This window comes from Nipponia nippon, unplaced genomic scaffold (genome assembly GCF_047370975.1).
Source record: "Nipponia nippon isolate SJK-2023a ecotype South Korea unplaced genomic scaffold, ASM4737097v1 scaffold_8, whole genome shotgun sequence".
NCBI classification, from domain to species: Eukaryota; Metazoa; Chordata; class Aves; order Pelecaniformes; family Threskiornithidae; genus Nipponia; species Nipponia nippon.
This window is the reverse complement of record NW_028262402.1, coordinates 839,165-863,934: the sequence shown is the minus strand read 5'-3', so window position 1 is coordinate 863,934 and position 24,770 is coordinate 839,165. Positions and strand designations below refer to the sequence as shown.

General features: G+C 43.5%; 1 protein-coding gene across 3 annotated transcripts in view; it reads left to right on the top strand.

The window, feature by feature from the left end:
• Nucleotides 1-10,891: 10,891 nt before the first annotated feature.
• The window catches only part of PLPPR1 (phospholipid phosphatase related 1), a 136,735-nt gene continuing 122,856 nt past the window's right edge, over nucleotides 10,892-24,770 (top strand). For 2 of the 3 annotated variants that reach the window (XM_087741863.1, XM_087741864.1), the window contains exon 1: nucleotides 10,894-11,158. The gene's annotated coding sequence lies outside the window, so the exon portion shown is untranslated. Of the gene's footprint in view, nucleotides 11,159-24,770 lie in introns of all 3 variants that reach the window. The other variant, XM_087741865.1, reaches the window with a different exon arrangement.

Below are 24,770 nucleotides of genomic sequence, written 5' to 3'. Positions count from 1 at the left end.
TTAAGATCTGGGGTTTTTTTATTTCTTATTATCCGACTCTGATTTGATTGGTAATAAATTAAATTAATTTCCCTAGGCCAAGCCTGTTTTGCCCGTGACAGTAATTGGTGAATGATCTCTCTCTGTCTTTGTCTCGACTCATGAGCCTTTTGTTATATTTTCTCTCCACTGTCCAGCTGAGGAGGGGGAGTGACAAAGTGGCTTGGTGGGCACCTGGTGTCCAGCCAGGGTCAATGGACCACACTAATCTTAAAGTCAATGGTGCATCCTCCTTGTTCTTAAACACACAGCTTGTCAAGTCACAGTACAATCAAGTGCATCATGAAAAACCTAGAGAGGTCTTACATGTGAAGCTGTTCTCAGAGGAGACGAGCCTTTCCTGCTTCATGCTCGTACCTTGGGTCTCTTATGAAATAGATTTTTTTCTGTTGGTTGATAGCTAAACCTTTACAATTCAAGTGAAGCCTTTACAATTTACCCTCTTCTTGATGCTTAGATTGCATTAGCCGCCTCCATAGGGTAGTAGGTGGCTGTTGGCTGCTATCCAAAGTGCTTTGTGGTTGCAATGGCATTTCTTCCTCTGCCTGCACTTTGACTTGTCTGGAGATGGCTTGTCACCTCTATACAAATGGTGTAAGTATATAAGTACTTTGGGTTTTTTTTAAGACTCCATTCATCATCATACTGTTGTTCAGGGTGGCATGCAGTCCCTGCATGGTGATGAGCTGGCCTGGTCCACTTTTGCCCCAAAAGGGGAGACAGCCAAATGCCTATCACTTATTAAATAAAAGCTGCTGAGTCAGATCAGAATCAAAAGTCATTGACTTTCCTCATTTCTTGTATGTGATTAATGAAAGCAGCCATCCTTCTTGTTACACAGTGCATTCTGTTGTCTTCTATTTTCACAGAAAATTAAATACTGCAAAAAACAGCCTGCATCTTTTCATGATTTTCAAGATGCGCAATTTTATTTGAAGAGAGGAGAAAGCAGAAACTACCCATTTCCAGTAAGTCACTTTCAGAGTTATGACGATTAATTTCAGACACTGGTGTGGTCAGTCCTGTGGGAACCCTGTGCTGTGAGGACCCCATACGTTGCTCTGCTCATCCAGGAAATAGCCATGCACCTGGCCCTTAGTCTGAGCAAGACTGCTGACTGGTTGTAGAGCTGGAGAGGTTGTACTGATACAGTGCAAGACTTGGAGCACAACCCTCCTAAATCTAGGTATCACAGCTGTGGGTAGCAATGCAATGGGCGGTAAATCTGGAATGGTCTGTAGGAACTCCTCTTCTGGCGCTTTCCTTCCTTTTAATGGTTTTAAAAAAAAAACGGTGGCAGTTCAGTCATCGCTCATAGATAATTTCTTGAAGCAGGAAGGAAGCAATGAAGCTGGCTTTTCTGCTCTCGTCATGATGAGCACTCACTGACAGAATGACGTTATTCTCAAATAGTACCTTCTAAAGAAGTTATTGTTCCAGGCTGCATTTCCAGTTGTTAAATCCCCAGACTTCAAAAACAGCCTTTCTGGAGCTCCATTCCTCATATCTGATGGAAAATCTGCTTTGCCAGAAGAGAGAGCAGGTTATTATCAAGCCTTGTAAAAAGAAGCAGTTACCCTGAATGCCCTTGTGTGTGTGACACTACATTTCCCCACCAAACCACACAACCTCTTTGATGTAAGCATTATCCAACTGCCAGATTAGTTCAGGTCCCAGGTTCCTGACCCACCAAAATGATCATTATGACTTCTGTACCTGATTCTCAGCTGCTGCATACGGATGTAGTTGGACTTAACAAAAATGACAGATGACAGTGTAATTAAACTCAATAATTACATCCCTTCTTAATAACCTATTTCTAGAGAGCTGTCCTATAAACTTCAAATTAGTTTTAAACTTCAGGCACTGTATTATTGCACGCTAATCTTGTTGTTAGGCTGAGCACATGAAAAAAAAGAAATTCACCTTGGCATTTGAGCTGATGTAAAGCTTGCTGCTTGGCGGCATCGCACTCGCCTTTGAGCTCTGCTGTGGAGTCATGAGTAAGAAGACAAGCACAGAGGGGGAAGCTCCTGTGCAGGAAAGAGGTAGAGTGGGCAGGGGGAGATCAAGTCCTTAGCTGATATAAAAGCAACTCATTTTAAATTGGTGGAAGTGATTTCCTTGCTAAAGGGCTTTTAAAATTACTCCTACACTGGAGGAAAAAAAAAAAAAAAGAGTAATAAACACTGGCTGATATATCTAACAACTCTTTGTGACACTAATGTTGGCAAGTCAGGTTTTCCAAAGCTGCTCCTCGTCCTTAAAAGTCTTGTGCTTCATCATTGCTGCAAATGACTGACAGCTTGGACCTGGAACCATGAAATGGCAGGCACTGAAAATGGGTTAGGAGGCAAGGACATGGATGGTGGGATGGCAGAGGTGTAAATCTCTTGGTCCTTTCCTGGAGCAGCATGAGAGAGCAGCGGAAGGACATGCAGTTGGAGCTCTGCTGAGGAGCGGTCCACAGCCCTCGATGCTGCCAGACCTGGAATGGGTGCCTGCATGGTATTACAAGGATGCTCAATTTCATCCACCCAGGTACAGGGGTGGACCGCTCCCACCCAGCCCTCCTGAGGCCAAGACCAGGCTCCACTTGTGTGGTGAAAGTGTAGCTACAGGTTTTACTCACTGTCTTGCTCCAGCTGCTGTGCCCAAGTGCAGGGCTGCCTGATGGCTACCCCCAGACAGCCCCACTCACATCCTCTCCAGACCTTATTATCCCTTTTCCCATATCTTAACCCTCCATTTCACCACCCTTGTACCTTCTTATGTCCACCTCAGTCTCCTCCCAAATCAACAACCCACCTCAAATTACTTTTTCCTCACAGACACCGAATTTGGTAGTTCTGATACTGTTACCTGGGTAATCTTTGTCTGATGTGATATACCTGATACAGCTACTTGGGTATGGTAGCTTTTCAAGACTGCACTTCCCAAAAGGTCCTTAGTGCTCCCCCCAGTTATCTCTGGACTTTGGCCATGTCTCATACAAGTCCCCCTTAGCCACCTGTGAGATGTGGCCATCCTTCATGGCACCATCTGTAACTTGCCAGCGTCTCACACAGCTATTTGTTATGCCCAACAATTTTCTCATGTCATGTCCAACATTTTTCCATGTTCTGTTCAGTTTGGTTAACCTCAGGCCAGAGCCCAGTCAGTGCTCTCATCATTTGCCTGCTGCCCCAACAGTAATTTTTAGTGCAGGCCTTGTAGCATGAGTCTAAATAGCACAGTACGTGTGCTCAAATGCTTATCCTTGGAGATCAGACTAAAATGCACTTAGAAGAGCTGTTGCTTGTTCTTTCCCTCTAGGATTCAGAAGTCCAGGGGTACATTAATGGATTTCATGGTCAGAAAGACTTGCTCAATTCATGAGTGCTGCTGGACTTTAACTTAAGGTGCAGCATGAACAAATACAATCAAGTAAAAAACACCAAAGTACAAACTATGGCTTGTGTAGGCCACAAGATTAGGGACCTTTGTTTTACGATTTCATTGATACATCAAAATTAGTCAGCTGCCTTTTGGCACAGGGGCTGCTCAACCTCCAGAAATGGAATACACTTTTAAAAAGAGTATTCAAAAGCAAGCAAAGTGATGGACAGGGAATGGCTAGCTTTGAATACTAAAATAGCATCTTGTTGAGTATGAATGTTACCTGAAGAGAAAGTGCAGTTCAACACATTTGTACAAGAATGAAAAAACCTGATGTAAACTGAAAACACATGAAGATATACCAGGGAAAATCTTGCATAGCTTGGTTAGAAACTAGAAGCTAAAATCCAATTCAGCAAAATAAGACAGGCAAGCTAAATTACTGTGAGTTGATACAAAAATATATAAATAGCAGGGTTACCAATTTAGCTAAATTGGTACATTTTTGTGTAGGATTATCCCTCCTGTTTCTGAGGTCTGCAATTCATACAAATCTGAACCACTGCAGAACAGACCTACTCACAGAAAATTAGGAGGAGCCTCATTTGTTAGAGCGTTGAGTCTTGCTTGTGCTTTGAGACTGATTTTACCCAAAAAATTAGAAAAGACTTGACCAGTCCTTGAAGCTTTTACGGAGGTGCCCACATTTCTGAAATCTAAACATTAGGCTGGAGAGCAAACAGCTGCATGCTATACTTACTCACTTAGTTACTTGTGAGCTAGGCTGAAGATGTAGTCTCCACAGATTTGATACGGTTGTTGTGAAAGCATAAATTTGCTTATTTTGCTAATGCCTCTTCTCTTGTGTAAAGATGTTACATTTTTCCTTGTTTGAACCTCCCTAAATGCTCATGCCTAAGAATATGAAGAGCCCGTAAGGCTTTTCTCCTGCCCACCCAACTGTTCAGGGCATTAAGTTTAGCAGAAGTTATCTCATTTAGGAGGTTAAATTCACTGCTCTTTAGTACGATGGATGATGTTCAGAAAGCTTGAAGAAAATAATGTATGTCATCTCAACAAGCTGGAACTTCACTAAATTCTAACTTTTAGCTCATGTCTGAGCAATTAATTGGTGAGATTTTCAAGCTGTACTGAAATAGTTTTCGTCTTCGTGGCTGTCATACAGGTGAATTCCTTGTCCTTATTCTTGTCAACAGATTTTTTGTCTATACATCAAGTGGTCTCATTAAGGTCCCAAGCAGGTAGCAGGTGAAGTACCCAGCATCAGCTTGAGGACTACACCTGCAAAAAGTAAGCACTATATATTTCTGAAACTCTTTGTAAATTTTTTTGAGTCTTTTAAATCCTATGTGGAAAAGCAGAGTTGATTCTTAAGATACCTGAGTAGCAATACCTGAAATAGTTCTTAGCCCTGAAACAGAAAACAGGTATTTGAGGATTATTCACTCTGCTTTCTCTGGTGGCTTGGTCTTTGTCACCCACGTCTGGACGAACAGGGGGCAGATGCCTTCTGAGGTGTACAGCAAACCCCTCAGGGCTTGTGTGGCATGTCCTAGCTCACATGGACACAGAGTCTGGTGGGGAGAACTGCACAGCTGTTCTGGCTTAGGAGGTTAATGGCCAGAAAGGCTCATAAAATGATGGAGAAGAGGGGTTAATGAGATAAATCTGCACCTCTTTGAATCTTACACAAACATGTGGGGAACTTTTTCTCATTGCTATAACTGTTTTTTTGAATGTGCCAGCTGCTAGTGACCTGCACAGAAGGAATCCCATTGATCTGCGTGTTAGGGCAGGACTTAACCCAGCACCGTTAACGATGCTGACCAGAGAAAACAAGTTGACAAGAAAAAAAAATCTAGAAGTCTACACAGGCCAAAAAAATTAGTTTAAGCAATGTAAAATTTGTGTTCAAACACTGTCCAAGTCGAGGTTGTGTCCTGATTTGAGACTTTAAACGAACAGATAAACGGCAATGGAAAGAACCGGGTTGCAGTATACATCTTGCTCTCAGACATTGCGGACTGTTTGTCTGGAGTGCTGGTTCTAGATACATACCAGAAAAAATACAGAGCATCTCCACTTAGGTGCAAATTCTGGTTTGTTCATCTCTTCCTGTACAGTGATTAGGAATTTGCTGTTACCCATATGGAGATAGTATCTTCTCTCTTGTTAATAGGAAGATGCCAGAAAATTTAAGAAAACTAAAAAAAACCCTCAACATTGGAGGCATATAAAGTCCTCCCATGTGCTAAGGAAACAGCTCTCTAAGTATGCTGAAGCATACTACCTGCCTACACCCACTCAGCTTGAGCTTGCCTACCAGTACACTTTATTATGCAAGTGTAATTTGCTATCATAAAGCTACGAGATGATTTTCCCAAACTTAGGTGTATCACACCCTACAAGCAGTCTTGTGTGTGTGTGCATATACATATGCATATAGAGGGTTTTTTTTGCTAGAAAGCATCAATCTGATGTTGAAAAGCAGAAAGTTGGTTCCCCCGTCCTTAAAAAGTGAATAATTTGGATGGCAGCATTGCAGGGTGCATTGCTCATTGTATTCACACCCCTCTTGCCAGGTTACTTTGTTCCCATTCCCCATGAATCTTCTCCATGGTGAAGACTTATTCTGTGTCCCTGGAAGCTAAAAGATTTTCATACCTGTAGTAGCAATGTAACATGTTAGAAATTGGTCTATTCCCTCTCTGTGGGCTTTAACTTGCACTTTATGCTTGAATCCTTTGTTCTCAGAGAAGAAACTGGTCTTTGCATTTAGCCTACAGAGTGTTTAACGAGAAATAGAAGCTCCCACCATACCTCCCTGTGGCCAAAAGAGTCCATCTTACAAGAGGTTTGGGTATGGCATTGTTTATGAAACTGGTCTTCCCTGAAGCTGAAGTGGAATACTGTTATCTTACTTTGGTGAAACAGATGGTGCATTTTCCTGTGACAAATTAGCTATGCAGTGCCTAGTCTGCAAAGAGTGAGAGGAAATCCTTGATGCCTCTCTGCTGCTTTCTCTTCCCTCCAGGTCTTCTGTCTGTGCAGCACACCACTGCAGACTGTAGTGATCGAGAGCTTGTTCGGGAAACAGTGTCCAGCAAAAAGTGGTCCTGATGTATTTCAGGACTTTGGCAATTTGACAGATCACTCATAATTAGTCATGAGAGGCTTGCTTGGGCCACTGATCGACTCAGGTGTATTTGGCTTGCGCGGCTGAGATGAGAAGCCTCTCTGGCTGGCACCTCTGCAGTCCAGCCAGCGCAGGGATGTTGCCTCCTTCCTGCCTCCTCAGGAAGTTCTTGGATGTGATGGTGGCCTACTGAGGCCCCCTCAGATCTTAGAGAGTTTTCAAACTGTGAACTAAGGAAGCTGTGTAAATCTATATTTTAAGAGACAGTAGTACTACAACAACATGCCCTGCTATTGAGACTATGACAACTGACATACTTACAAGTAAGTGCACTAAATTTTCAACCAGAAACATCTGACACCATAACAATTGGTATGGTTAAGTCTCTGGCTAGTGATGAGGGGTGTGTAATGTCATTTCAAGACAGCAGGAGAAAATAAAGCACAGTGAAAAGGAATCTCCCAAGCTTGAATTCACTGGCAGCTCTGTAGCAGTCAGCCCGAGCTTTCCAGAGTGACACCTGACTGACATATTATCTAACTGCTGCCTGACTTGCCATCAGTGGGCACCTGCTTAGCTTTAGGTGCTTTGCTGAGTTGTAGTCTGAATTGGTTTAAGCAGGCCGAGGATTGGTAACCCGTCGCTGCTGCTTGGCAAGCACTTAACAAAGATGATTAAGTGCAGTGTTCTTAGACAGAATGTACTCAGCTAAAAAAATCCCCAAATAAGTCCTAAAATTATTTTTTTGTTATATTAATTGCAAACTTTGCATTGCCATGCCTATCCACAAATTCTACAGATCCAGTTTGGTCTGTGCATATGTATGTTGTCATTGCCTTGCTCCATGCACAGACAGGTGTGGACATGAATTAAATGCAGCTGTTCTGGTCAGTGAAACACTTTAAAGTCTAATTGGATTCAAAAAGCTTTGCAGAAAGTCTATCCTTTTGCACACTGAAGAGAGTACTGGGGCAAATCTATTGACAGATGATAACAGAGAGGCCTTGCGTTGAATTCTTGTGCACTAGACTCTGACATGACTTCATGTGAAACCTTGTATGTATTTACACTGGTGTAGAAAAAAGTCAGATGGGGACATCAAAGAGGTGTTTATGAATAAGGTGTAAAGCATAAAGTGCTGATTCTTTCTTCTTTTTCAGGACATTGTCTCATGAAATTAACAGCAAGCAAATGCATGCTAAATATAGCAAACACTTTTGTTGTCACTGTGAGCATCCTACTACAAAATGCGATGGAATAACATATGATTGTAGGGCTTCGGTAGCCATCTCTCTCCTGGTAGGGACATGAAGTTTCATTGCAATCCCCTGTACAAAGGGGAAACTGCTTCCCACCTATATGTTGTGCTACACAATCTCAGCTCTTACAGGCTTATGGTGACACAGATTGTTCTGGATTTCTGGATTGGATCTACCCAAACACTCAGGCAAGCAAACAGCTTTGAATATGTCCTGCAATAGGCTTCAATGGAATGACTCGCGCTTTAAGAAGAGTCAGAACATGAGATGTCTTATTGGGACTTCTTCTGGAAAGAGGAGAAACTACTACCAGGAGCTAAAAAAATCAGTAAAAAACAGCTGTGTGAATCCATGTGGGAAGTACAAATGTGGTTGAGGTGAATGTCGTTACATTCATTCTTCCGTGAACATTTACAGACTGCTGAATTATTGCAATCTATTTTTCCAACTCCAATACCAGATGAAGGAGCTGACAGATATCCATGCCCCCCACTGAATTATCATTGATCGAAAACAAAAATTTGTTGCTTTTAGCAGTAAAAAATAAATCTTACTTCTATAGTACATATCCTTACCTCTTTTTTTCTGCCTACTGTAGAGCTGCACCTAGAGAGCAGCACCTTGCCCACAGGATTTCATTAACAAATGTGGGCAGGTATTCTCCTAGCAAGTTGGGAAATCAGTTTCAATGCACTTTGGGTACCAGCCACACTCTGATTCGAAACTTACATGTGTACCGAACTCTACGAAGGAGATTAATATCTATTTAAATTACTGGGCTAAGTATGCTTTTTCTGGGAAAATACTGAAAACTGCTGAACTGGCCATCTCTAAAAATCCCAGTCCAGGTGTATAGCACTAAAACAAAGTACTTCGGTTGTTCTGAAGGCAACACATACTGTTGAGAGATTGCATTTGTTTGGTTTTTGTGGGGTGGGGTCATATCCCCTGATAGGCAGGACACAATTTCTAATGTTTACTATTTAGCAAGTGCTTCTGGTAAAAGATGATCCTTGTTTACATTTCTCAGTTTGTTTTCTCTTTTGTTTGCTTGTTTTGTTCTCAAATGTTCCTCCTATTAATATGTCTTCTGGAACTGCCTGGCCTACTTTAGGCTAAAAATAGCCCTTGTTGCTACTGCTGTAGCTCCACGCAAGCCACACAACACCCACGCTAGGAAAGAAAACCTCATGCCCTGCTGAGCTTCCCTGAAATGACAAGCAGGTCAGAAATCCATATGACCAAAAAGCAGGAGGAAAAACAAATGCTGCCTTCCTGCTCTGCTTCTACTAGGCTTGCTGGTGATGCAAAGTGGGGAAACAGCAGAAAGGCATGTTGGTGTTTTGGTTTCCCTCTGCCTCCTCCCCATCCACCAAGGACAGTAGATGCCATTTCTCTTAGGGAGAGATGTGAAAGAAAAGATGAAACTGCAGGGATATGAAGGTGCAAAGAAGACATTTTCATGTTAGTTTCCAAGCAGTCATTCTTCAAATTAACTTAATTGATCTGTTGGGTAAATATCAGTCTTTGGGTATGATCAGTCCAACGCTGCCCATGCTGTTGCACTGCTTAAATGAACGGAATACCGCTCTCTCGCAACTGAGATGTCTTCAGTGGGCTGTGCCTGTGCTCCTGATGTCTTACAGAGGAAAAGGGCTCTGGATACGCAAATATGTTTTCCTCTGCAGTGCAGCAGACAAAACTTAATACTTCTCAGCCGTAAGTGGATAACTTTACACTACTTGTCTGCTTGTCCCCCTCAGTCCATGTGGCCCATGACACCTGCTGGTGACATGCAAACAGTTTGGGCTTTCTGGTCATCTTGGGCAAGTCACCTCGCTGCCATGTGGCACTGTGCTCCCCGTCTGTGAAATGGAGCGGTAATGAAGTACCCAGAAAAGCTTCTGCAGCTACCTTGGCAACTGAGGAATGGAGCTCCATTGCTTCACAGATAAAAATTTTGTTTTCATGATTTACTCTCTCTTGTGGATGCTATTTTTTTCCCTTTTACAGTTAAGGCATATTGGCAAGAGGACTTCACACACTTATGGGAAACCAGGACTCTGTGCTCATTTGCAGTAGAATAGCTCCTGGATCACCTTTTCTTTGCCCTGCCAACTACGAACTTGACTTACATATAAATAACATTCTCACTTTTAATAACACATCTGTGACTTGGAGGCAAATCTGAGCCTAACGCAGAGTAAGCACGAGCTACTGTCTTGATGTTCTCACTGAGCTCGTAAGTGATAGTTTGTTGACGAAAGGTTGTGTTGAGTACCACGAGTTCAGAGTGGCCCTGCAGCGCCTGCAGAGCAGGAGCTGCTCAGGGGTATGGGGCAATGCATGATTTTTGAGTACGGGCCTACAACACTGTGCAGCAGTCTTGGTCAGCAGCCCTGCCCAGTGCAGAATGAATGAGGCATGGGGGAAGGAGGCACGCCAGGGATGCCAGGGCCTGGACCAAGGCCTGCATCCCACCCTGCTGCTGCTGGCATGGCCTGTGCTCCAGGCCCTGGGCTGGAGGGTCCTCTAACCCAGAGAATCCCTGGGCTTAGGGACAGCAACGCTGTTATGGGAACCTACATCCCATCCTTCTGTGGGTCCACTTTGCTCCCTGGGCACATTCTCCCCACCCCCTCCCTTTTTTGGGGGCATTTGTGTGTGCAGTCCAGCCTGTGGTGATGCTGGGTGAAGCCACTGGAGCTGTATGCTCACAACAGCGGGGGCTGGGGGAGGAATAGCAAGAGGGGGGGCTGCCGGACCGCGTCCAGCCTCTGCCTGGCATTTGCCGAATTACAGGTAGAAATGTCCCGGGGGTGGGGGGGTCGTGTTGCTCCCCGCCCCCGCGGCGTGTGGGAGCGGGGAAAGCCCCGGGGAGCGGTGGCTCCGGCACAAAGGAGGGAGCCGGGGCCGGCCGGGGGCACGGCAGCTCCGGGTCAGGCGGGGGGGCCGCGGCGGTGCCCGGGGGGATCCCGCTTCCCCCCCCTCCCCTCCGCCCGCCCCTCCCCGGCCGGCCCCTGTCCCCTCCCTCCGCTCCGCAGCCGGGGCGGGGGGCTGAAAGCCTGGTCCGGGGAGGCAGAGGAGGAGAGGCGGGCGATGGGGAAGGAGCCGCGCCGGTTATCCTCAGGGCAGCATTAGGGAGAAAAAGGAGGCGGGAGGGCGTGAAAAAGAAGACGGAAAAAAGGGAGGGCGTCCCCGGCCCCCGCCGCTCTCCGCCGCTCCGAGGAGGGAGGGCGGACCACGATGCCCGGCTGGCGGGCGCTGCCCGCCCGCCCGCATGGAGACCGCCGCCCGTAGCGGGGCTGCCGGGCCGCACCGCGGGGTGAGCCGGGCTGCGCGGTGCGGGGGGGGCGGCTGCGGGGGCTGCCGGTGCGGCTCCACGGGGTGCGGACGGGCGGAGGGTCGGGGTGGGCGAGTGGGAGCCCGCTGCCGGGGATGCCTCCGTGCGGCGCCGTGTCCCGGGGAGGGGGGGCTCGGGGAGGCGCCAGGAGCCGGGCAGGGCCCTGGGGGCGTTTGGGCTGCGGGAGCCGGGGCGACGCGGCTGCTTTCCTGCTTACCCCCACCCCGCGTTTCTGCGAGCCGAGACGGGCTGGGATGCGGGAGCTCTACGGGTTTGTCTTCTGCACCTTCAGCATCCCTGGGATGCCCGGGAAGCAGTGCGGGGGCAGAGCCCGGGGTGCCAGGCACCAGCTAGAGGCCGTGCGGGGCCGGTGCGGGCTCGCCGGTCGCCACGTGGCAAGCGGAGGACGAGAAGTGGCCCGCTGGTGACTGCGGTTCATTTACGGAGGGGCGCTTTTCCCACGAGAAGGTGCCGGGTGGCCCCTTTGCCCTGCCGTGGTGCGGCGGACTCGCCCCTTCCCAGGCGGGAACCTCCCCCTGCAAGGGGGGTCCCTCACCGCCGCCTCCGCTCCCCACCTCGGCGGAGCTGTGCAGGCTGACACCTCGCTGGTATCTGGGCTCGGGGTCCCCTGGGGAGCAAACGCCTTCCCCTCGCCCCAGCTCGCTGCCGGAGCAGCCCCTGGTACCGCCCGACCGTGTCTGTAGTGAAACGCGTGGGTTGTCTTCGCCCCGAGAGCGGGGACAGAGCAGTGATTCCCGCGAGCAGCCCACGGAGAGATGGTTGTCAATGAAGGCGGACACCATGTTTCTGTTACTCTATTCCCCGACTGTGCTCGTCTCTCCCGGTCTCTCTTAGCGCTGCAGAGTTGCTTGGTAGTTTGGGAGAAGGCTGCGTGCTGCAGCAGGGCGTGATGGATACACTGCATGCAGGGAAAAGATGGTTTGGAGCAGAAACGCAAAAATGTCACTGTATGCAATGTCCCTGTTAGGTCTGGATGTTTTGAGAGACCTGATTGAGTCTTTTTGCCTTTCTAGAAAACCTAAGTGGTACCAAAAGGAAAAAATGCAGGCATTTTGATCAGCTGTCATTTAAAGCTTGCAGGTAGTGCGATGAGATTTCCTAGCTGACATCTGGGGTTGTACAATAGTTCTTTTGATCCCTCTGGGTGAGTACTTAAGAAATAAATGGGTAAGAGTAACAGCAGTGGTCCTGCACTTGATGTGGTCTTTGTGGGGGCATGAAGACACCTGGGACAGAGCAGGAACTACAGGTGACATCCTCCCTATTGCAAATGAAATGGGTATGGTGAGGAAAAGCAGAGGTCATGGCTCTGTGCTCAGATTTCTGCCTGTTTCTACTTGGGCACAAGGAAGAAGGTTTTTTAAAACCTTTCAGTTTTGTTCAATGGGCTCTTGTGCTTGACTTGGGAAAGAAGGTTTCCAGAGGAGTCACTGCAGAAGGGGTTACCTCTGAGGCAGAGGCTGCTTAGTGTGACTGCCCTCAGCCTTTGAATTTCAAGATGCAGTTTAGTCTGAGGACGTTGCTGTGGACCTCCCTCTTTTTTAAGTCATCTCACTACTCTCGGGTTTGATTTTTTTGGGGGCTATTTCTAAAAATAAAGATGGGTAAGACCTTAGGGGAAATCTTTTATGCATTTGTCCATAGGTAAGTTTGAATGTACTGTACAGGAGGGGAACCTGCTTTGGAAGCTTGACACAGGGGAGGAAAAAGGACAAAATTTACAGCAACTGAGGATCTGTCAAGTACTGGGAGCTATGCCAACAGCACCCTACTACCTCCCCATATTTATTTGTATTCCTTCCTCTCCTCCTTGCCTTTCATTGCTAGCTCTCACGTGGCATATTTCAGTGTTGGCTTATGCTCACTCTGGGTGGAAAACCAGTGATGCTGAAAAACATGCTAAACCCACGTGTATCAACAAGGATGATATTCAATGCTATTTCTCCTTTGATGGTGGATGTGAACTTGTTTCAGCATATGCAGACTTACTGGGCAAAACTGTGCTGGTTGTTGGTGCTTATTAACCTGTTTCAAAACACACAATAAAAAAACATCTTTTTTTTTTTTTTTTTCCCCAATTGATGAGACATCAGAGGAGAGAAAGAGCTGGTGGGAAACCATATCCTTAATTCCTGAGCCATGCAGTCACATCTGCTCAGTTACAGAACCTTTTGCTGGATCTGTAATTGGAGACATATTTTGACTGAATTGAGAGAGTTCAGTAGCAGAAGAAGATTTTTTAATTTGCAATTGCATCATAGCTGTCTTTTTTTTTTTAATATTGTACCTTAATTTTCTTTGACAGCTTTGATCATCATGAAAAATTTTCCGTTTTTTTCTTTGCTCACTCTTCCCTGACTCTTTGTTCAATGATAGGAGTCTAGATGCACTTTGTTGTTTTGAGGGATTTTTTTAAATTGGAAAACATTTCCATAATTGTTACTTCATCGGATAGTATGTCAAACTGATTTCAGCCTACTTTATAGTGCTCTAATTTTTCTTCTTAATAGTTTCCACAGATAATACAACAGCGTGGAGGAAGTGTGTTTTTCCAGTTGTGTTCAGGAGGACCTATTGTGAATATCACTTTGACTGGGATTTTGTTGTGGAATTGTCACTTGTCATGGAACTAGGCCCTCAAGATATGCAAGCTTCTCTAATGGAAAAGACCTACGTATCATCAATGCTTAAAATAAACATTTTTTTAATTCACTAATGCTGGCCTACTTGTACTGGTTGAAGTTATGGCGAGAGACTAACTTTTTAAGTTGGCGAGTCTTCAAGAGTAAGGTGTGTCTTCAAGATTATTTTTCCCCGTCATTGTTTCCTGTAAATAAAAGCAGAACAAAGACGAATTCTGTAGTGCTGATGCCAGAAGCCTTTGTGAGCCTCTCTTTTCTCTCCCTACTGGTTTATGCCAAGCAAATCTGTGATACATGGTCAGTTCTCCAGTAGTTTTCACACAAGGGTGCTGAAACCAGCTGTGCCAACTCATTCTGAGATTGAAATCAGAGTGGTTATTTCTTAGGAAGTGAGAGCACCCCTGCTTATGCCAGCTTAAGTCTTGAAGCCTTTGCTTGGTTTTCAGTCCATTCTTTCCCAGGTGAGATTCCTATGTGAATGGGCTCAGTTTTGTTCTGTCAGCTTGGCTGGCAGCTGAGAGGTTAGTTTTCCAGAACTTGCTGCATAGCGTCTGCTGTGGCTCTGACTGGGAGTCTGTGGTGCTCTGTGCTTTGAATTTCCCAACTCTGGAGGAAATCCACACTCTTCAGATAAGCTGGCTTGATGTTACATTGAGTTCTGCAGACTTAGCCCTGTACTCTTCACAGGCCATGTTTTCTTTCTTTTTGGATTTTTCTTTCTCTCTTTTTTTTTTTTTTTTTTTTGGACCTGAATGCCTGCTTAGAGTTTGTCAAAGCTAATGGGTTTCTAGAGAAGCTGAGTGTTGGACCCTCTTAGAAGAGCTGCCCTGTTCAGTAACTCAAATGGGAGCATGACATTTCAGCGTGAATTTTCATAGATGTTTCTTGTGCTGCTTTTTACTGCTTTGCTGAGGCACCAGTGAATTCAGAATCCTGCTTTACCATCCATCAGTTTAAATCAATCAAAAGGAGAGGAGGAGGAGAAAAAATCCAACTTTGATGGAAACACACATACTGCAAAAGGCAGTTGTATCACATTTATATTCAGCTGCATGCTTCTGTCACCCACGCTTGTAAAATACTCACTGACAACAAAATGAAGTATGTTTAATTTCCACATATACGATAATTTATTGTATTTGCTGAGTAATTACTGGTAGCTTTTCTACGGTAACTTATTTTTTTACTTATTCCAGCCCTTCTTCCATTCCTTGTGCATGGAGGACGGTGTGTAATAACGCATGAACTGAAGAGAAACTCAGTTTGTATTAGCTATTTGTTTTTAAATTGACTGAGATATTTAGCAAGAAACTTGAAAAATATAATTTCATAAAATGCAGCTGGGATTTTTGGAGCATCCCATAAGGACCATTTATGAGAAAGAAAAAATATTGGAATAATGAAGAGTCATTGTAAAAGCATATCTTTTCTTCCCTAAAACACCTGAATCATGCTCCTTTGTGCTTGAAGCTTGCTTGTAATACCCATGAAACACACTCGGTAACCTGTCAGAATAACACAGTTCTGATGGCAATTCTGTACTTGGATAAATGAAGCCAGAAGAACTGTTGAGACACTCTCATGCAGGAATCTTGCTCTCTCAAAGAGCAAACCTGCTATACAAATTTTTGCTCTCCTATGCTAAAACTCTTTCCTACATCTCAGAGTGGCCTTGGCCCTGCTCATGAAATGCTGTGCCAGTTCAGCAAGCAGACCTGAGGACAAGCAGGGAAGGACAGCCTACAAAATGCAGGGCTGTGGGATGACAGCCCCTGTAGACTGCAAAGTGCCCCAAAATGTCATTTGTTTCTTTGTAAGGATCGTGCCCGCTGGCTGCTCTGAGCACGACTGTGCTCCTGACGAAGGCGTACCATGGGGAGGTGTCTTACCAGTCACCATGCTGGGAAAGCTGTCAACAGAGGAGGCAAAATATATGTGTGTGTTGAACAGGAGTGTTTGCACATCTTTTTGGTGTGACTTAAGAGGTACGTCAGGTAGCTCAAAACCTTCGCTAGGTTGCAGAACCATTGGCTGTAATCTACCAAGCTGAAAGTGGAACAGATTTTAAAGAACTGGATGTGAAAAACTAATTGACAGTGGATCATCTTTGCAACTGGGGTATTCAGGGATTTGAGTTGCTGGTAGAAAGGGGTCCACCTTAAGAAATATGTTGTGAGAGTTGGTATGTTTCTTAAGAGCAGGACCAGGTCAGTCAGAAGACACCAGTCTCCAGTGTTATGCTTCTAACACTGGGCTGAGTCAAGGGAATTTCAGATCTCCCCAGTGCAAATGTAAGCTACAAACTGATGAAGGTTTCACATCCTTGCATCACTCAGACAAATTAGTCTCAGTTATCTTGAGAATACAGTGAATGTTATTTGGAAAGACTTGAGAAGATGTTACACAATTTGTCAGTCATGAAAGCCATTAGGAGCAGGTAACGTCTTAGAGCAAATAAAATACCAGAAAAATAAAGTACCATTCAAGAAATAACCAGCTTCCTGAGGCTTTCATTGAGACCCTACTACTTGCTGGCTGCACAGGGCTGTGTAATCCAAATGCAGACACCGTATGCAGACATAAGGTGATGTCCTGGCTACGCGGTTGCAGGTTGGTTTTCTGTGCCGATGAGCATCAGACAGAGGGCAGCCCTTTGTAGCAGTCTGTGGTATTGGGAAAACTAGAGGTGGGTCATGGGTTGTGCACTGCAACCACATTGCTACTGTGAGGCTGCCAAAAACATGAGAGAAAAATCGTTGGTACATAATCATTTCAGGCACTGCTACAGCACTGAATGGAGAGAGGCCATTGTTTATGTGGGGTTGTCACATAGAGTACATCTGCTTCTGCTCTCATGCATGCCCTTGTGCATGAAGCCAGTGACCCAAGTATCTGAGAAACAACTTGGAAATTTTCAGATATCTTAGGTTAGATAAGGACAGAGGCAACTGAAAGGAAAGAAAATGAGCGGTTTGGTGATAATTCAACTTGAGCTTTATAGAGAAGCTGTAATGGCAATCCAGAGATAGCATAAGGGCACATTAATCTGTCCTGCCACCCATCTTAGAGGAGATGTAATTCACATAAGCAAAACAGCACCTGGCCCACCCACAAGCTGTCACTGAGTTCAGCTCACTTAGGGGATAGTGGAGCTGGACTGTGTATGACTTGCATCAGCTAACAGATTATGCAAGGCAGTTGCAGAATATAACTAATTCACAGGTGTTCAGCAAGAAAAGCAGTGTCTGTGCTACAAGGAATGATCTTTAAAGAGAAGCTGTTGAAGGACTATATGCCAATCATTCACTTGTGTGATTTGTATGAAAGTGGAGAAAATTTTGACTAGAACTAGCTGGTCTATGACTTTGTTTCTCTTATGCAGGCAGTTTCCATAGCAAAATAAAATTCTGGAACATACAGATTTCTGCCAAAAATTACTCAGTTCTGAAAAGTTTTGGCCCAAAATATTGAGCAGAAATTATGCATACAATTTTTCAAGCTGTTTTTTGGATGGTTTGTTTTATGTTTACTTAAAATTGGAAACATAAAATGATCCACCATTTTGAGTTGCATTAGGTTTTTCTGTTTTCGTTGTTTATTTTCAGTTGAGAGTGTGAGGGTTTATCTGTTTTTCTGTGTTGTGTTAGTGTCTTGAGTTTGTCAGAGAAGATTCTACTTTTGACTTTGGTATCTAGAGTAAGAGAAGGGATGTGGAGCTTGAAGTAACAAAAAAGAGATTAAGGATCCAGTGAAGGTCCCCTATGTCTACTAATTCTGTTTGTGTGCATATCTATGTTCATTAATCACATTCTTATGGAGATTTTCTTGAGTTTGTGTTTCTATGATAGAAATAAGAGGTAAAGTAGGAGAACAGGGAACCAGGAAGGAAATTGTTTTGGGTTGACTGAAGCCATAAACTATTTTTCTTGCTAACAGGAAGAAAATGTGGTGTCATTTCAGATAAAATGAAATACTTCGTTTGCTTTGTACCACTGTTTTATATCTTTATGGTTTGCAGCTTCTTTTTGTAAAAAATTTCTTTTATTTACCCAGAGTTCAATTTTGAAACTACTTGCTGGAGTTGTTAACTGAAAGCATGTCCCCTGCTCTTTCCTGTGCTCTTTCCTTTGGATTCACCAGTTCCCTTAAGAGAAGGGAAAGCACGCAGCTGGTGTTCAACAGAGTAGCAGTGGTGTGAATTGGATGGATTGCATTTATTTACTATTGCCTGTGATTCCCTGGGAAGTGACTGCATTTGTCCGTACAGAAAAGGGACAACCAAAGACAGATTTTCTTGGCACTGTGTAGCAGCTCTTGAAATAAAAGACTGAGATGCTCCTGTTTTTAAAACCTGTAACAATCTTGTTGCCTAAGCATGACATCAGACCTCATTTCTAATCACCACAATAGTAATGAATAAGCTATTTGCATGAAGAAATATTAATTCCAAGGTAAACAAAGAGTAACAGAAAGAGGCCCTGGCTGGAATGGCAAAAATGAGTAAATGACCTTGTTGTGCTCCTGCTGGCTTTGTTCTCTAAATAGGAATATATAGGTCAAGGAAATGGTAAATAAACTTGCTGACATTTTTTCAATACTGATAGCTCTGCATTTCCTGGCATGATAGTCTGTATTTTCCAGTACATAATGATCTGCAATTAATCTGCAGTCATTTATCCAATCAAATGCTCATGTCTTTGGAATCAACACTACTAGGGTGCTCAAAGGAAAAACAAAGCTCTTATGAGACTAGCTAATCCATTTTGAGAAGGAGCTCATCCTGTAATGTCTTTCAGCCTAGCAGCCCTATAAACATTCTTTCAGTGCTGAAAAAAAGTTTAATTGTTATCAGATACCTGATGTTATTTGAAAATAATTAATATTGATAGTATTAATTAATAGTTGACGTAAACTGTACTCCATCTCAGGTTAGACAAAGTTAACTTAGGGATGGATGCTAGTTCCATTCCTGGTGGTCTGGAGTTAGGAGAAAAATTCCTTCAGCACATGGCTTTGAAAGTTGCATTACTCATCCATCTCCAGGATACCGTCAACGTGCAGATCATCATTACCCTAACTTACACTGTTGAACTGGGCTGTGGGAGATACTTGCTTTGCAATGATTGTGTTGCTTGTTGCCACACTGCTGGCAGTAGCTGAAGACGTTAGTCCTTGATGTCAGTGCCCTCTTAGGACAGCACTTTCTCTTTGATCTCTGTCTGCTGCAGTGTTGCAAAGAGAGATTGGCAGCCAAAGAGGAGAATATGCCGCTTTCCTTAGGAGAATATGGCAGTGATAATAATGATACACACCCAGTGGCTGAAGTTTTCCACTGTGGACTTTAGTTCATCATTATCAGGAAGGAAATTTCTGACCAAATTGGCAATTTGGGTTTTTTTAAGTATTTTAAGAAGTTATTTTTTGATACTAGAAATAGCTGCTTGACTAGTGTTTTAGGACAGACTGCTTTTTTTGGTAGTCTTTATTTGCTTACCAGAACTCACCTTGGCTAACATACAACCCTGTCTTCCTCCGTCATTTCTTCTTGGGAAACTAACGTCTTCATAACATTTCCTTAAATTATTAATGTTGCCATCCTTTTATAATGGTAAGGCTTCATTTATCTTTAGAAGAATTCCTCCCCTGGCTTCATTTATACAGTGGAGACAGGTTCTGCTGCTGTCAGAGACTTGGTCTGATGGATGTATCTCACAGTCCTTAAAGATGACTTAATCTGATCTGGAGTTATTCATGGGGTTCTTGGCTGAATAACTCAGTGAAATGGCTTCACAGATCTAAAATGCATGCACCAGAGAGCTGATGTTTGGTTGCATTACTCCTTTTATGGGGCAGGAAAATACACTTGTAAGTGTGAGCGACATGAGTTCCAAAGACAGGAGGACTTAAAAAATGGTAATTGTTGAAAGAACAGAAAGATTTGTTGAGTAGAGGCTATTTTTCATTATTCCTTTCATGCGTATTTGTCTGGCTCCTAAATTCCTGCTGAGATCATGCTGATTCCTGATTCCAAGATGTTTGCCCTGCTATAGAGGGCTAGCAAAACAGCTGTTCAGCTTTAAATCCCATTACACAGGTCTCATACTAAATTTTACCATGGAGTGCATGGCAAGCACACTTGCTATGTGCAATGATGTGATGTGGAATGATTTTTAAAAATCTTACTGTATTGTGGAACAATAGAAAGCAATCATTTTAAATCTGCCATTCTTCTTCCTTGTTATTCAAGGTAGGGATAGATAGCCATAGCAAAATACTGAGTATTACTGCTTGTAGAATTTCATTTAGCTTGGTGATCTTTAGCAGAAGCCAGTCAATGATGCAGGTAATAAAAAAAAAAAAAAAAAAGGAAAAAGGGAGAAGTATTTATCTCTATTATACAGCATTCAACAAGGGAAATAGAAAGGCAGGAATAAAATCTACACTGTTTTGCGAGGAGAGGTGAATGAGTCAGGCAGTAAATGGTATGTTAATCAGAACAGAGAGAGCACTGTGAGTGTTTCAGGTAATGCTCATATCAAACCACGGGACAGAAAAAGCACATTTTGATAATTTTTCATTCTGCACCTCAGTGAAGAGGTAGTGTCAATACCTAAGTGGGTTTTGATTAGCATTGAATGGCTCCATGGGCAGAAGGAGAGATGATAGGAGGTCAGGATACCCGAGTCCTCCTAGACCTCAGGCCAGTGCATTTTCTTTGTGTGGTGCTTTGTCCCTTGTCAGCTCCTGCATGCTCTTGTAATAGAAAAAGCCATTTTTTCTCCTCTGTTTATGCCCTTTGCCCTGAAGCCAGGTCTGTGAGGTGTCCGTCTCAGGACTCAAACCAGTCATGTTCATGTCCTTCATCCTCCTCAACAACATTTCACGTACCTTAACTGCAAGCTTTTTCTGCTTTATATGACTACGTTGGTGTGACTCTGTGAGTCACACAACTCTTCTGGGGTTTGTTTACTCACATGTATTCAGTGGCAAAGCCTTCCACGGCTTTGCTGGCAAGGATCAGGTCCTTTTCAGGTTTGTTCCCAGGCTACCAGAGGAGTCTGGTGTTCTCTGACCTTGCTTGGGTGTCCAGCCTTGGCCTTCCGTAATATACGGGTCTTCTCAATCCTTATTTACTTTTGTCTCTTATAGTTTTGATTTCATCTACCTGTGATGATGACAGAAGGAGGAAACTGAAACTTCCTCAGTAACTGCATTATGTCAGGAAAGTAAATTGAGATTGCTTGCAAGTATTAGTTAAGGCATTCTTGGTAGTAATTGCAGTTTTGAGTTTGTTTTAAGCCTTAACAGCCTCATGAGAGACTCAAGGTTTTGGTCAAATCATCAGCAATTCAAGACTGGTACTTTTAAAAATTATTTGCTTTTAAGCCTTCAAACAATTCTTCTGCTGGAAGGTTTTGCTGATGAGTTGTGAAGCGCAGGAGGTAATGAAAATATTTCAGTTCAGGTAAGTGACAGGTGGGAATTAGAAACTAACGTTCAGAACTTCTCTCTCCCTCTGCATTAGTGTAGCAGAAGCAGTTCATGCCCTGTTTTATCAGTTTGCTGTAAACAGTAGCTGAACAGTTGAGCAGTGACAGCTTGCAAACAAATGCTGAGGTGCTGGGAGGGTGTAGCTGCTATCCTGAAAGTCTTGCAAAACTCCACATTTAATGTATGCACAGTGTATCCATGTATGACAAATATGAGTTACTACAGATATAGCTGGACTTTAGTGGGAGGGCAGAAGGCAAGTGATATGATGTAAAGTGGAGGTGGAGAAGGAAGGGAATGAAATGGTGTAAAAGGTAGTGGTTGTGTGAGCATCAGTTGTTGTTGACAAGTGTTACGGGAATGAGAGTCGGTCTCTGTTGCCGTCCCATTTCCTTTATACCTTCTAGGCTGAGCAGAACATGGGGTCCCCCAACTTGGTCCTAGCGTCTGTACTCACGCATATGTTAACACAGAATGTCCTATTGCTAAACCAGTCCTATACTGCAGAGCTGTTATATCAGGATTAAGGCCATGCAGCTTCTTGCTAGTGTGTCTTTAGCACTTCTAGCTCTCCTCTGCTGCTGTACTTGGAACATGCTCTTTGTTTGACCTCCTGTGCAAACAGGCAGGGAGTTTAATTTGCTGGTCTTTTAAACACTGTAATGCGTGTCTTGTCTCAGGAACATCCTCTAAAAATGTATCTAAGCTTTGCAACTAACTTCCAGAGAAGCATACATTTCTTTTCCCTCTCTTTCTGGCTGTGCCTGAAGGTACAGTTCATGGTACTGATCTGTTGACAATAGCCTGGTTTGTTGCAGCCAGTGGAGTTATACAGGTTTATAGCAGAGGATGGCATGTGCCATGTGAAAGGTGAAATACAACCCTGTCCAGGTAGCCTAAGTTTTATGTACTACACAGCATTAGGTGGATCGAGTGGGGTGAAATTAAGCCAAATAGAAAAGTCATTGCGTTTTTCTCTCATTTCTGGTTTGCTCAGGTTAAGCAGTGATTAATGCAGGCACTCAAACTCTGTCTAATGGCTGTATTACTTAAAAATTGTTCATTTTTTTAGAAATCTTCATTCTGCTAATGAAGTCTCAACTCCCATCTTGGCCATTGTTACGGCCCTGAAAATGAAATAGAAACAAAAAATAAATTGCAAACTGAAATCTGTGGGTATCCACATTTGAAGTTAAATTCTAGATCTTTTTATGTCAACTCATTCACATTTTGGAGAAGCTATGCTGCAAGAGATTTCTCAGACCACCTTTCCCCTTACTGTTGTGGTGTTTGTCATGGAATTTGGTAGATCTTTGATTCTCTTGAACTTAATGGCAAAGCTTCTATTGATTCAGTGGGATCAAGGTTTGACCCAGTATTTGCAAGTGCTATAAACCCCCCGAACTTAAGTTTTATCTTGCTTACCATAAAAATGGCTAATGCCTAAAATAAATAATTAAATAAATGGACTATCTAGCCTTGATTTCAAATGTTTTCCAGGGAACAGTTTCACAGTAGTTTCTTGTGTTTGTTTATAAGCTCTTATGCAGTGCATGCTGACATGCAGTGAACATCAATTTATTAAGGCATTTCTCTTCCAGCCAAATGTGTGTTTGGCTGTTTTGAGTCAGCCCTCAGTATATGCTCGTCTTTTTCTTTCCTGCCACCTTCCACTCTGCTTTGCTAGCCTTCCCTCCCAGTCTCACAACCTAATGGAAAGATAATGAAATCTAATTAGCTTCTCTGACACAAAAAAAGACCTGGAGCTTGCTCAAACATGTAGTCTTACATTGAAGAACTGCTAACACTGAGAGACTTCTTCAGGAAGTTTCACTTCTTGGTGATTTGGCCAGAAAGTAAATGGCAGGGATATAAATTAGCTTGACAGAAGTAGAAGGGATGAGTACTCTGATGCATTTAGGTCATGAGTCTTTACCTCTCTGTCCAGGGGCTAGGAAGAAGCTGTAGGTAAGTTTATTATCCTGCAGTCTGCTACCACCTGCTGAGCACCTGGAGGCTGCCCCTGTCAGGTGGGATATTGAGTGAGATATGTGGCTGCTCTGATGCCTTTATACCAGTCCCGATATCTGTGGTTGCAAGCACAGTTTATCTGCTGCTGAGTGGATACAGACCAGGTGTCCAAGCTAATCACATTTCCAGTAACTACCCGCCTAATAAGCATCATCCTGAAGAGGGTACCTGGGAAGATCAATCATAATGTAGTCTTGAAGAAGAGCTTGAAGAAGCCAGGACCTTGAGACGGGTTGCTACAAGTTGTATGTTTTGGCTAGATGCAGATGTAAAGGGAGAGACTGGATAAAAGAGTTAAAACGCTCTTAACAAAAGCAGTGGGCATGTAACTGAGAGACATTTGGCTGAGGAGTGGTGTTTTTAGCATGCCTTTGACCATAGGACAGGCTTCTCTAACCCTCAAAGGTTCACATAATATAAAGAAAATTAGCCTAGAAATGAAAAGGACTTAATTAAAATGTTAGTCTCACTTCGCTACCCACTTATTACTAACATAGCATAGCTGAGTTTGTTAATGAGATATGCCAATTATAGATGTTTTCTTTCTCAAAACTGTAGGGAAAAAATATTTTTAAGGTCAATTGCTCTGTCTTTTTTTTTTTTTTTTTTTTAAAAGAAGCTATCCTCCTTTTTAGAATGGTTTTGAAAAATAGGTTTTGAGGAAAGGACAATTACCATGGTCAAAAAAAAAAAAAAAAGCCAACTTTAGTGTTTTTTTAATGCATGTATTTTTAAACCCAATACATTAAATGGAAATGTAGTTCCCTTCTGTACATGATGAAAAGGGAGAAATGGTAAGAATTTGAAATTTAGAAAAAAATAGGTATTATGTGAAATTTGATCATGTGCCATACAGTTTTCTCTGACAGATTTTCTCTAACACAAGGGTGTGTTCCTAAGTAGCAGATTTCCTTTTTATCATAAGGCTGTTACATTAGTGGACATGATTGTCATACTGCTCTTCACATGAACACATACTTCAAGTAGATGTATTCACCAATGGCAGTTAAATTGCTTCTCCTCTTGAAGGCCTATGATCTTTGGATAAAAGGTGGGAGAATATCTTGACACTTAAGGTTTTTTATCTCTGCTGTTCCTTGTGAGGATGTGTTTTCCCTTTTTGTCTGAAAGCCTGCTCTTTGACCTTTCTCCGGCAGCCCCACAAGGGCTAGCTCTCTGAATGTTGTTTTCTGCTGCCAATCAAGATCTACCTTCTACAACCACAACCGCATGCAAGCCTGCCTGGACACGCAGGGCCATGCTCTGCTGACGCTTGCATCTGTATAATCTATTTGAAGGCTTGTAAAGAAGAGCAGAACTTAGCCCTTTGCATTCTCTAATGAATTTCACTTGCCTGTGCCATGGGATTCGTTTTGTCTCTTGCAACCTCACCCCGAACCCTCTTGCTG